The 13,061-nt window shown below is 31.9% G+C and overlaps 1 long non-coding RNA gene across 1 annotated transcript in view; it reads right to left on the reverse strand.

The window, feature by feature from the left end:
* Nucleotides 1-386: 386 nt before the first annotated feature.
* The window catches only part of LOC132921785 (uncharacterized), a 29,611-nt gene continuing 16,936 nt past the window's right edge, over nucleotides 387-13,061 (reverse strand). Inside the window, exons 4-6 of the long non-coding RNA XR_009660950.1 lie at nucleotides 923-1,026; nucleotides 742-858; nucleotides 387-654 (exon numbers count right to left, since the gene is read on the reverse strand). This is a non-coding gene — a long non-coding RNA (uncharacterized LOC132921785). The remainder of the gene's footprint in view (nucleotides 655-741; nucleotides 859-922; nucleotides 1,027-13,061) is intronic.

Here is a 13,061-nt window from a genome sequence, read left to right on the forward strand (position 1 = left end):
AGAGGAGTTTCCTTTTTATCGGACGGCAATATAACCTCCGCTACCCTCTTCCTCGGCACCCGACAGTCAATATATATATACGCGTTTCTTTTGCCACCGAAGACGGGATTGCTTTTCGATTGGCCCACCATAGCCGGCTTTTTTTTATTTTTAAGTTTTTGCAACGTGGCTCTCCTCCCACACGACACCTAACCGGCTAACCCCATCACCGCATAATATAATATTATATCACATATCGTATTATTATACACGCAATTCTCTTCCAATCGTATCCATAAGACGGCAGTATTATACGGTATTTGTGTGAATATTATTATTATTATTATATGTCCCGAGTCGTTATATAAGTTATAAAACGGTTGCAGACGTGTACTAACAAACAGTCGTGGTTCTTACATATATTTTATTATCGCTTTTTGTCTTGGAACAATACAATATATTTATATTATATAATGTTAATTGGGTTGGATTCGCTATACATTGAACTTATCCACAAAACTACAAGACATTGTTTTATAACCACATCATATACTCCGATATTATAGGTGTTCATAATAACAAAAGTTTTAAATTTTAAACTAATATCAACGTGACAACATCGTTTTCGCCTTGACTGTATGTGTACTGTGTAGCTGCTGTTTTATACCTGAAACACTAATCAGCAATATTTTTCTTTAAATAATGATAAGATAACGGAAGGTATATTAAGAATTGAGACTACTAAAAGTATAAATACATTACTTGGTTAATGGTTTAAGACGATATATGTTTGTGATAGGAACGAGTGTGGCTCCACAGCTGAGCTGCAATAACAATAATGTGCGAAAAACAGACGGTTCTCAAAAATGTATAAAAGTGCTGAAACAAATAACTCATATTATTACAAGTATTAACAGTTAGACAAATCGTTTGTTTAACAAACACATTGAAGGCAGTTCAACATATCGCCATCTTAATGTATTGATCATATTGTGAATATCCAAAAAAGTCCAATGTGATTCCTAATGTATTACGTTTCCAATACACCTGTGAACAACAAACATAATTTTATAAGTTATAACCAACGAAACTTGGATTAAATATATCCGCAATATTATAAGTGTTTATAATGATTTTATTATAACAAAAAACTTGAAAAATGTATTTATCAAATTCGTGATGTGTTTATAGAGGTTTTTAAAAGGCCCATGCAAAGAGTTTAACTTAAGACAATAGAAACGAAACCTACATGGCCACATGCTTATGAATAAATTAGTTACATAATATCCCAAATAATAAATGAGTGAATACAATATTATGAAGTTACATAACAATTTATAATGACAGCAATTATATCTAAGAAAATAATTAAGTAAAGATAATGTATTTCAACTTTCAAAAAACAATTTTTGTATTAAAATATTATAATTTATGGTCACATTAGATCATTTTGTTAATTAACGATTCAGTCCATAGTAATTAGAATTATATACATTGTTTATGCATACCGAATCAATGAAGATATAGAATTATAGAATATAGAAAATAAAAATACTTAAAATAAATTATAATTTCTACTTCATTTACTTACAATTTATACGTTTATTAGATAGTATAAATAAAAAAATCTGAGCACTAACGTTTATATAAATTATTATTAAACGTGGAGTTTAAATACATTTTTATATAATTTAATAAGAAATATTTAAACATTAATAATATTAATTTAATATATAACCTTTTAACAAAGCGATATATATACAATATGCGTGTGTGATTGTGGTGTTATTTTGCTGAAAATATGAATAGTTCAATCACTATGCATATTTTAAGTAAATATTATGTAAATATAATAATGAATTGGTATTTATGACGCAACGTAAAAATAATATTTTATTAATATTGAAATACATAAAAAAAATATATTAATTTATTTAACTGCTAATTATTGTATGCAATTGGAATGTGTGCATGCTTGGCGTTTTTGTACATGAAAAATGTAATTAAGTGAATTCATGTATGTTATTAAGTTATCAATCACCTCAAAGTCTAGGGCGGTACTGAATTTCATAGGCAGGTGAGGCAATATTCAAATGAAATTTAACACCTGTTTGCATTTAATATGTAAACAAATCCACGACAATATATCAGACGTGCCCAGATAAGACCATTGGTGGAAATTGCTTTTATAACGTATTTAAAAAAAAAAAAAATACATATTGATTTCGTTATTAATACAATAGGACACTATAGGTACATTCTTGGTTCTCTAATTAAATGCGACGTCCACTACACGGTGGAAATTAATTCGCAAATCATATTCAAAGTCGAATAGATAATTCAAAATCATTGAAGTCTATAAAAAAAAATAAACCCTCGTGTTAGATTCGAAAACAACAGACATATAGTCTGTCCAGCGAGAGAACGCGCCGCAAATCGTCCAAAATCATTTTTCCTGCGCATTCCCCAACGATACCCTCAGCCGTAAGCGAACCAGTTTCGATAGCATGGTGACGCGGGAGGGTTGCGCAGAATCGACGCGTTCTCTCGCTGGACAAACTATATATATAGTTGATAATATCAAAGATGTCATACGTATTCACAATATCCACACATTCTATTATATTATAATATGTCGCGCACTTGTGCTTTAGTGCCTCACTCCCGGAGTATACAACTTACAAGAAATGTTAGGGAAACTACGCGTATATAATGAAATAAATACGTTTTCAACTACATACATCATATAAGGGCGTTACTATTTTTAAAGTATATATATATATATAGACGCCTTTTTTGTGTTACCGTGTTGAAACGACCACGGAATTCAATACCCAAAATGGCTTGCGAGAGGTTTTTACACAAACCAAAACTCGAAAAAATCAAACAAAAATATATAACGGGACAATATTAATTATGATCAAGACGTGCAGAGATAGATGGAAATCAAACACACCGCGACGTCGTGGGTTGATCGATATAGCGTCATCTTCGGCGGCCACGGTTAACACTTATAACAGATGATGATATGATAAATAATAATAATAATAATAATCATAATAACGATATTGTCATTTATTATTACATTGTACTTATATCGTAGACAAACGGCTCAGATATTATGATATATAACGACAAATATGAATATACCGTCGTGAACGTGTGCGATTGGACACGGGCGCGTGGACGGGAAAAAATTTGCATTCCCACGACTGTCAACGGCGACGGCGGACGAGAAAAAATCGCACACACGACGTGTATATAAAACATATATAAACTGACGTATTATAGTCATAGTAATAAATGACGACGATGATAATAATAATAATAATATGACCAACGTCTAACCATGGGCGTACCGATGTCGGTGGACTGGCGATTTTTTTCCGCAGCCTCGTCCGCCGGTCGCCGCCGTCGTTACGCACCGGTGGGTGGTCCGTCACGTTTCGTTCCGGCACACGGAAATTAACCCGAACAGATCCGATTCGTCATTATCATTACCATCATCACACCCTGTTTATTATTATTATTATTATTATTAAATTATATTATATCGACACACACACACACAGATTGTGTTCGATTGCTACGAGATATTCTATTTTTTGTTGTATTATTATTATTATTATTTTTTTTTTATCGTCCCTCCTTTGCCTCACGCGTTTCGACTGTACACCGTAGTAAAATAATAATAATAATAATAATAATAATATATCGCATTGTGTCGCCGCAACCGTCGACTTCGATGTCCGTTTATGCTGTCCGTTCGTCACAATATTATATATACTTCGTGGGTTATAAATTATTACGTTACATAATTCGCCCCTGGTTTGGGCTAATGCTGTTGTTATTACTATATTACTTATACATTTGTATACACACACACATATATATATAAGTGCTCCCTATACGTGTGTGACCAGCTGATCAGTAATGACCTTTTCCATTTCCTGTCCGGAAGGTTCTAGAGGAAATCATCAAACTGTATATATATGTATAAGCCTATTACACTATACGTATCAATCCTTCGATACGTATAACTATATTTATGTATATGAGCCGCACGTGCTTCAATGTACATTATTTTTAAGACGAAATATTGAAAAAAATCTTAAAACTAAAATATAATTATATAAATGCCGGACGAATATATATATTATATTTATTATTACCTACATATATCTTTACATTGCGTGTTTATGCGTTAAATTTCGACCTTTATACGTCATGTGCTGATTTATGTTAATAGTAATTTATAACATTGCCGTACTTGAGTAAAATGTTCAAAAAGTGATGGAAAACGTCTATACGCCCAACAGTAAACTATAAGACAGCTGTTTCTGTACATATTATGTTTAGTAACGATATGCCAATTAATCGTATTCTTGACCCACATTTAATAACTATCAAGTTTTTAACCTTAATGTAGAAAAAATTAGAGCAATGTAAATTAAAATCACTATTTGCACATTATAATATACGAGCATAAATTATTTAACTTAACGATCATAAATGGCTTTACGAGTAATAGAACGAAGACTTTTCCAATATATTCTTTCACACTTTAGGAACAAAGTATATAGATGTCATATTATTAAAAAATTCTTCACAAAATAAAGAAATTTTATGTTAGTCACTCGTATAGTTTTAGTATAGTGATATATTATTATCATACATTTTAAACTTTAGAGCAATAATAAATTATTAAAATTTAAAAATGATTATAAGCAACACACTCCAAAGCTCGTTTAAATGCGTTCTATTGGCGATTGTTGTAATATTTTATGTACGGTAATATAAGTTTTACTGAGAAAATCGAAAATTATTTTTTCCGAGTCAATAAAATTATAAACACACGATTTCAAACCAAAAAAGAATTCACAAAAAAAAGAAATATCAACATTCAAAACACTTTACACAATTACACTAAAACTAAAATTAAATATTATTATAAAATCTGACTAGATATTAAGTAAAATACTAAAATATAGAATGCGTGTCGTGTAATATAATACCGTAAAAAATCTCTTGAGGATTCTTCAACAATGTGATTCCCATTCTACTAGTGTCTTGTACGAAATACTTTAATTATTAAACATTCTGTCAACAATCGCATTAAATAGTTGTACGGAATCTATATAATTCTACAAAAAGCCTAATAAAGGCTGTATTATTATTAGTAATTCTATGATTACACTTTATATACTTTAAACCCATAATAATTTATAGTATCTAATTAAAATTTAGAACTTCGTAGTAAAATTTAGTGAAATTCAAAAAAAATGTATTGAATAGTAAATAGTAAATCAGTTAAATTTTGCAAGATAATTTAAAAACTGCACGTTTAAATTTCAAACTTTGCAAAGCTATAAAATCTGTTTTTTTTTTTTTGGTTTTTCTACTTTGATTTCTAAATTTGGTTAATAGGTTATAGCGACAAATTAAATGAAATATTTGTCAAATGAGATGGGCCGAATAATATAATAGACAGGAACGCGAGAATGTTTTCCATCATCACACCTCGTTTATTGTAACATCAGATTTGTATGTGTCTACATACGATACGTCATAATAGATATCATTATCTTTAATATATAATATAATATAACAACACTATCCCATGCGTTGCGGCAGCCCTCCGCGCGCGCGCGCGCGCGGCCGCGTCACTTCAGTATAGGTAGTCACAATCACAAGAGTTAACCAACCTTGACAATCACACCGTGCACGTACTACCCTTTTCAAATTAAGTCACATACCGTGTATAACCTCATTAAAAATTATGACAGGTAAATCAGGTGGCTGGGATAGGTTATCACACGCCGGCGGTGGCCAACACACACACACACACACACACACCGCACACACATGCACGGCATTCTGATAACAATGGATACCGAATAAGAGACGTGTATAATAATAATAATATTATTATTTTATATGTATGTGAACGAGCTATTTGTCATTATTACGACAACACTAAGACGTCTGTCTCGTCGTTCTATCTCTGTCTCCGACCCACACTCTCCCCCGTTTCGTTTGTTCCGGCAAACATCATAATATAATAATAATAATAATCGTATTGTGTATAATAATATCTACGAATACTGCCGCAGTGCCGTCATTGTTGAATATAATGATATGTATACACATATTATTATTATTCCATCATAATATATTATTATATTATATTATTATTATTATTATTATTGTTATTGGGAATGCTACTTTTTAACGGCCGTAACGCGCGTCTGGTCCGGAGAGGGTACACTCGCTATATATTTTTACTAAACGCACCCGACCGACGCGACGACGGATAGTAATAATAATGAAGTGCTGTGGAAAACGGTCCTCGCCGCACACTGCCGATGCAGCATCCGCCGCCACCGCCGTCACTATCGGATTGAGTTTTATCCCTCTACCCCCGTCGACGAAAAAAAAGCATATCGAAACGGCATAATCATAATAATATAGAGATGACGATAACCTCATTCCGACGGAATTGAAAACGTTTTTATCAATCATAGTTTCCACACGCGTATCACACACACACACAACAGATGAACGATAGGAGGGACGACGACAACAACAACAACAACGACGGCGACGACGACGACGAAGACGAAGATGAGAGATGGAAGCAAAAAGAGGAAGACCAATTAAATTATCGTCTATTTCGATTTTCTCCTTTATTCAGTCATTATTATTATTATTATTATTATTTATTAGTACTAGTATAACAGTGGTATTGTTATTTATATGTTTTCAACGGTCACGATTAGGAAACGCGAAAGAATCCAAACGAAAGCATTATAATACGATACGTTATTATTAGACACGTGTAATAAATCGGATGGGCAAAAGAAAGAAAAAATGCACTTAAATGTAGATCACGTCCGTTGTATCCGTCCGTGCGTCCATTTTACCGATATTTTTCATCTGGCAATTATCGCTGGGCACACCATTCGGGTTGTCGGCCTGGGTGACTGATCAGCATCCTTAGCCCAGGATTTCTGTGGATCGGAAATTACTATACATGTAGTAGGTACCACGTTATATATTTTTAAAAACTCGACAATAAAATTTAATGGCTGTTTCTGTTTCCTCAAATCCGCAATTACGGGGATATGCGAATCAATTTTCAATTTAATCTGTTATTTCTGTAGTGTATACTAACACAATATTACCACCATTTTCTCGATTTAAATCTAACAAGTTAATTTAATGTACAACTAAAAAAAATGTACGCCCATTTTGTAGTTTAAGTAAATTCAATGCACGTAGGTAACTAACATTCAATTACATACCTACAATTTTTTTGTTAACCCAACTCAATAAGCCTAAAACATTTAAATATAGCAATAATTTATAGCACGATATAAATAAATAATAGTAGGTTTTATGTTGTGTAATATATTTATTTTTTAATAAAATTAATAATTTAAAGTTTTAAGTGTAATTCTGCTCAGGAATACATAAATAAAATTATCTGATTGCCCATATAAAATGGTTACCTACTTTAGTTACTTGATAATAATTAAGTATATGTAGTATGCACCTATTCATCAAAGTCACAGAGTATAAATAATATATATATATATATATAGTATAATATACGAAATATAACATACAAGGTACTTTATTCGTCCTTGTTCTAGCATCATCATCATTTTCTTCCTTAAAATCGCCAAATCGAGAAAGCACATCGAGTAAACGGAAATCCGATACGGATCCACAATAACGAGTTAAGCAATAATGGCCTCCGTTATATTTGAACGCCAAAAGTTTATAAGGGGCTAAAGTTTAAAGCTTAAATGTTTCAATCGGTACTTTATTGCTTTGATAAAAATCAAAATATTAGAAAATAAACAGCAGCTAGCAAAGTTATATGACAGTATAGGTAGGTATCTAAATAACAATTTATTTTCTTGACATCAATGATCTTTATGGTTTTGTTTTTTATGACAAAAAAAATATAAAAATGTTAAATATTCTAACACACATATAGGTACATTTTATTTTTTAATTGGATCTAAATGTCAATATTATAATTTATCTTCGTAGGTTAAACAACATTTACCTACACAAATTTATATGAATATTTAATTTGTAATTATTTATTTTATACCTTACAGTTCTAGCAAAATACTCGAAATATACATAGTATTCATTATAGAATAAGTCATTAATAACATAATCTAATATTATTTAATAGTAAGAAAAGACTCTAATTGGTCTAATGACACAACGATCAAATTGTTCAAAAGATGTTTTTTTTTTATCATACAACAATAAAATATAAACGAATTACGTCAATTTATAGTGTATATTATTATATAGTGGTGAAGTATTAATTTTGTAACGAGATTGGACGATGGCATATTACAGTAATTACTCGTAAAGGAAATGTACTACACATACATTGTGCGAGCCAGCGACTATAACATATTGAATTACAAATTTCGAGTACACCCCTCATAGGTAGTTGAAGGTATATAATATATTTATATATAGAAAGACTTAAGCTATATATATATAATATATAAAGAACCTTCATTACGTTGTGATAGCATTCGACACATCCGGTCGCCTGCAGTAGTTTTTGCTAATCGGGACCCGCCAAAAAGCTCGTCGCTCGGCACGTTCCCTTATTTCGAAAAAGATTCCTTCCGGACTACTCCCTCCCCCCCATCCTCTCACTATACACACGTACACCCTTAACCTCACCCATATGAGTGTATACCCGTCTATCCTCCCCGTCTAGTCCACCCTGCTGCTAGTCCACCACCCCGGACTATTACCAATCCCAGGGTCAGTTATAATTGGAATGATATCTCCGGCCGGACAGGATATATAAGCATCTCTTTCCCTAACACGAAGCCAATCAAAGCGGTAAGACTTTTTTTCTTCATATTATATATATAAACACACACAAATGCACCATACGCGACATGACGGTGTCTTTATACCCACGCGTATCTCGTCTGCCTGGACGCATTTCCACTCTGTCCTCTCATTCAAGAAGTTTTAATAACTACACGCACACACAAACACACGGCTACGAATATCGACGAACTGGGGCTTCTAAAATGAGATAAATATAATAAAATACTAAACCCCGTAGGAGGGAGAGAAATTAAGAAAAAAACACATACTACGACGGCACATGCTAATACTTCCTGGTTTCTAAAATTAAATTCGAGTACATTACCATTCACCCGATAAATTGTAATATTTTCAAAATATATTATATTTTGACATTAAAAAAATGTCCAATTCGCTGCTCATAAAATATGTAAATAGTCGTGTGTATAGTGTACAGTGAAATCTCTTTAATTGTATTAGTTTCGGGTTTATTTATAGACCAAAAATATCGTAAAATAATGTTAGGTTTTTTTAAAATTTTCAATATAAGCATTGTATAATATTGAGCATAAAATAATAACCGTGTGACGTCGAAATTTTCGGCGGACTGATACAACAACAATATTACATGTGTATAATACATGATTATAGATTTATAATTAGCGACATAGCGTATACATATTTTATATAAGCTCCTAACCTTACCTAAACTGACGGCGGACGGCTGCTCGAAAATGAGTGATTTAGGTTTTGATTCAATTCTCGTGCACCAAAACTCATGTGTGGTGTTGCCGATTGGAAATTATAAACGAAATATCACGGTCCGTATACATATTATATTATATTTTTATTCGCGTTGACAGAACTCGTGTTACGTGTCACTCGCAGTACACACACACACACACACATACACATACATACATATATACAATATAATATATTGTGTATATATATATATATGTATAATGTATATATGCACATTTATACATTTATACGCGCAAAATCCTCGGGGAGTGGCGGACTGACGAAAGGAGTGGCTTTTGCAGCACAAAAGGGATTTGCGCCCGGCCGAGGGGAACGCGATGCTTTATTCATGCGGCGTATCTGGCCGGGACCTTTGAACTTTTTGCAACGACGACGATCTAAGAATAAATACATATTGAGCGTAAAGAAATTTGTCGGAGTGCGGACGGATAACGGTGCGGGCCACTGCACCCCCCCCCCCCTTCGGCCTGTAACTACGTAGCTACGGCGACAGCGGCAATATAGAACTTTTCTTTTATTCATGTTTTCCACCAACAAACCCCTTCCCACTTCTCGCCATATAGTACCCCGCCACTTACACGCGTTGATCGATTTTTTTTTTTTTTTTTTTTTTTGTTATCAGATTTGTCAACGAAGCGAACTCGGAACATTGTATAACCAATACGCAGCAACACTCAACAGTCATCTGCACATGATCCACCAACAATATTCTCACGACACCAAGTCGCCGGATCTGTCTATACAGGCGGATACGTTTAAGTCAAATGCTAATGTATACTGCACAATATTTCGATATGGTTATATTTATTTTATTTGTATTCGGTTGTGTTTTCAATATACGCGTGTACATAATATTATGTCAAACGTCTGCAATGTAATAATATACATATAAAATAATATTATATTCTAAATTTAGACTCTTATTGCCATTTAAAGATGCAAATAATCGATTTACAAGAACGACATATTTTATTTTTTACAATCTTTATTATCAGAAAAATAATTGTTATTTCTTACGTAAAATGTGATTGATTTGCGAAGTCATAACACTCGTTTGTTCTACGAAAGATACAAAATCGAATTCCTCCTAAACTAAAACTTGTACATTCCATAAATTCCATCTCAATTGACTATAGGTTATATCGATGATTACTATTAGTATTAGTAGGAAATTAATTGCAAACCAATTCCGTGGTCGTTCGACCCGACGACCCGGCGCATGACAGTCCACACTGTACGCATTGATGCGGTTGCAGGAGTCGGGTATTCGTGTCTTACTGTTTCAGGCATTGAGGCAACGCGATACGCGTACCGAATTTTAGCGTCACTAATATTATTATTCGTTACTATAATTAAGCATAATAATTTTATGAATACGTTTTATAATTTAATGCGATTTAGGCGTATTATATTTGTATCATAAAAATAATTTATATTGAAAGTACATGAAAATTATAGAAAAATCGTCTTTAATATTAATAGTTATTTTAAAAAAAAAACTAATCATATCATATTAATAATATGATATTATCGTGTTTTTTTCTATATAAATGATATTAAGTTATTATATTATTAAACATACAAAAAAAATGGCAAGGCAAACTCGCATAACTATAAGTAAATATGATGATTGTACATACTATGTGGTATAGTAGTATTTTTACCTATACAAATTAAAAACGTATCCAATGGAATTACCTATTACCTATTATGTTTTAATAATCTACTTTTTATTTGTTAATTTTTTTTCTTATTAAATATAAATAATATTTAATAATAAATTATAACAATTATTATAATAAATGACTTCACTTTAATGCAACAAAGAAAGAACAGTAAAATATAAAAATGTAAATTAAATTCGTCAGGATAAATATATATAGTACATATTATAATACGTTTTTATATTCTTGTTGATTGATAATTTTAAAATTTTAAAAAAAAATTTGTTTATATTGATAGAAAAAAATACTAACAGCTAATTATTTGAAAATTAAGTTTCAGAAATTGAGTATTTTGTAAAATACTTAGTTTAATAAACTATAAAAATTAACTAGTATGTTAGTGATTTTGTTTCATTTTTCTTCCCTTAATAATGTACGTCAAAATTGTATTATTAGTATAAAGTTAACAGTTAATAAAAATCATGAACAATTTTATTTGAAAAAGTTAACCAAACAAAGACTAGTTTCATCAGAAAATGGTTAAAAAAATTATTAAAATTAGATTTTTTTTTTATATTTATAATTATTATTATGTTTTATTTATTAGCAGTTTTTAGAAAAACGTACATAAAAAATGTAGTACATAAACAATTTTAACCACTTTTACTAAATATCTCAAATAGTGAAACGTGTCAATAAACTCACACACTGTAATTAATTGTAAGACTTGAAATAAATCTACTCAAAATCTAAATCTAATTAATAATTTTCATATTCGATATTAAGCTTAAAGTATTAAAATATTATTACATTTCTATATTAAGCCATTATACGAATGATTCTTTTGCTGTAAAAACTATCGTCCATCAATGTATTAATGTAAGTTTACTCTTATACAATTGTTGTTTGTGTGAGTTAAACTTAAAGGCAATAGATGTTAAGTGTTCAAAGGTGTCTGCGTACACGATCAAACGGCATTTATTCCCTCTCTCTCACCAAAGGAAAAAAACCCATATCCTTTTCCACTCGTAAACGTTCGAAATAAACCGAAAGGGCGATTATCCCTTATGTATAAAGCTCCCCGGGCTTTTAAACGCTTTGGTATTCCGATCGGTCTTGGTCCGGCTGACAGACCCCAAAAACCGACACGTCATCATATACACATGGACACTGGGTGGGGTCCAGACATTCAAATCCTCTTATTTGGACGTCTCCCTGTTCTTTTCTACATTTTCCTTTCTTCTATGTCTTCACTCGTATACACGCACATTTCTCCTAGTGACCCTTGGCAGCGGCTGGGGAGCAATTGTTACTGGCCTTGAGGGGTCATCTATTCTGAAAGTTGCAATCCCTAAAGGCTATGTCAATTCGTTTTTTCTCATACATTTTTCTTTTTTGTTTGCTTCTGCGGAGCCCTTCTGTATCCTTAGGCACCTTTGTCCACCCGCTTTATATGGCTCCCAATATTATTATCATGACTATACTATTATTATTATTATTATTATTATTATTATTGTTTCCAGCAAAAAGATTACACCTTCTGGATTTTCCCTTTGTTTTACAAGGCCATGACAGTTTTCCACCCGACGTGAATCGAATCCTAAAATTCCATTTGAACAACACTGCATTCAACCAATGAATGGCACTATCGTGAAAATAATAATCGAATATACGACCGTGAGTTAATTCCCACTATTGTGTAAGACCATCAAACGATCCAAATGGGTCCTTTGAGGGTTTACAAAAAACACATAGCTTTTGAAAAACGCATTATACCGTGTACCAACAATT

This window comes from Rhopalosiphum padi, chromosome 1, assembly GCF_020882245.1.
Source record: "Rhopalosiphum padi isolate XX-2018 chromosome 1, ASM2088224v1, whole genome shotgun sequence".
Lineage (NCBI taxonomy): Eukaryota > Metazoa > Arthropoda > Insecta > Hemiptera > Aphididae > Rhopalosiphum > Rhopalosiphum padi.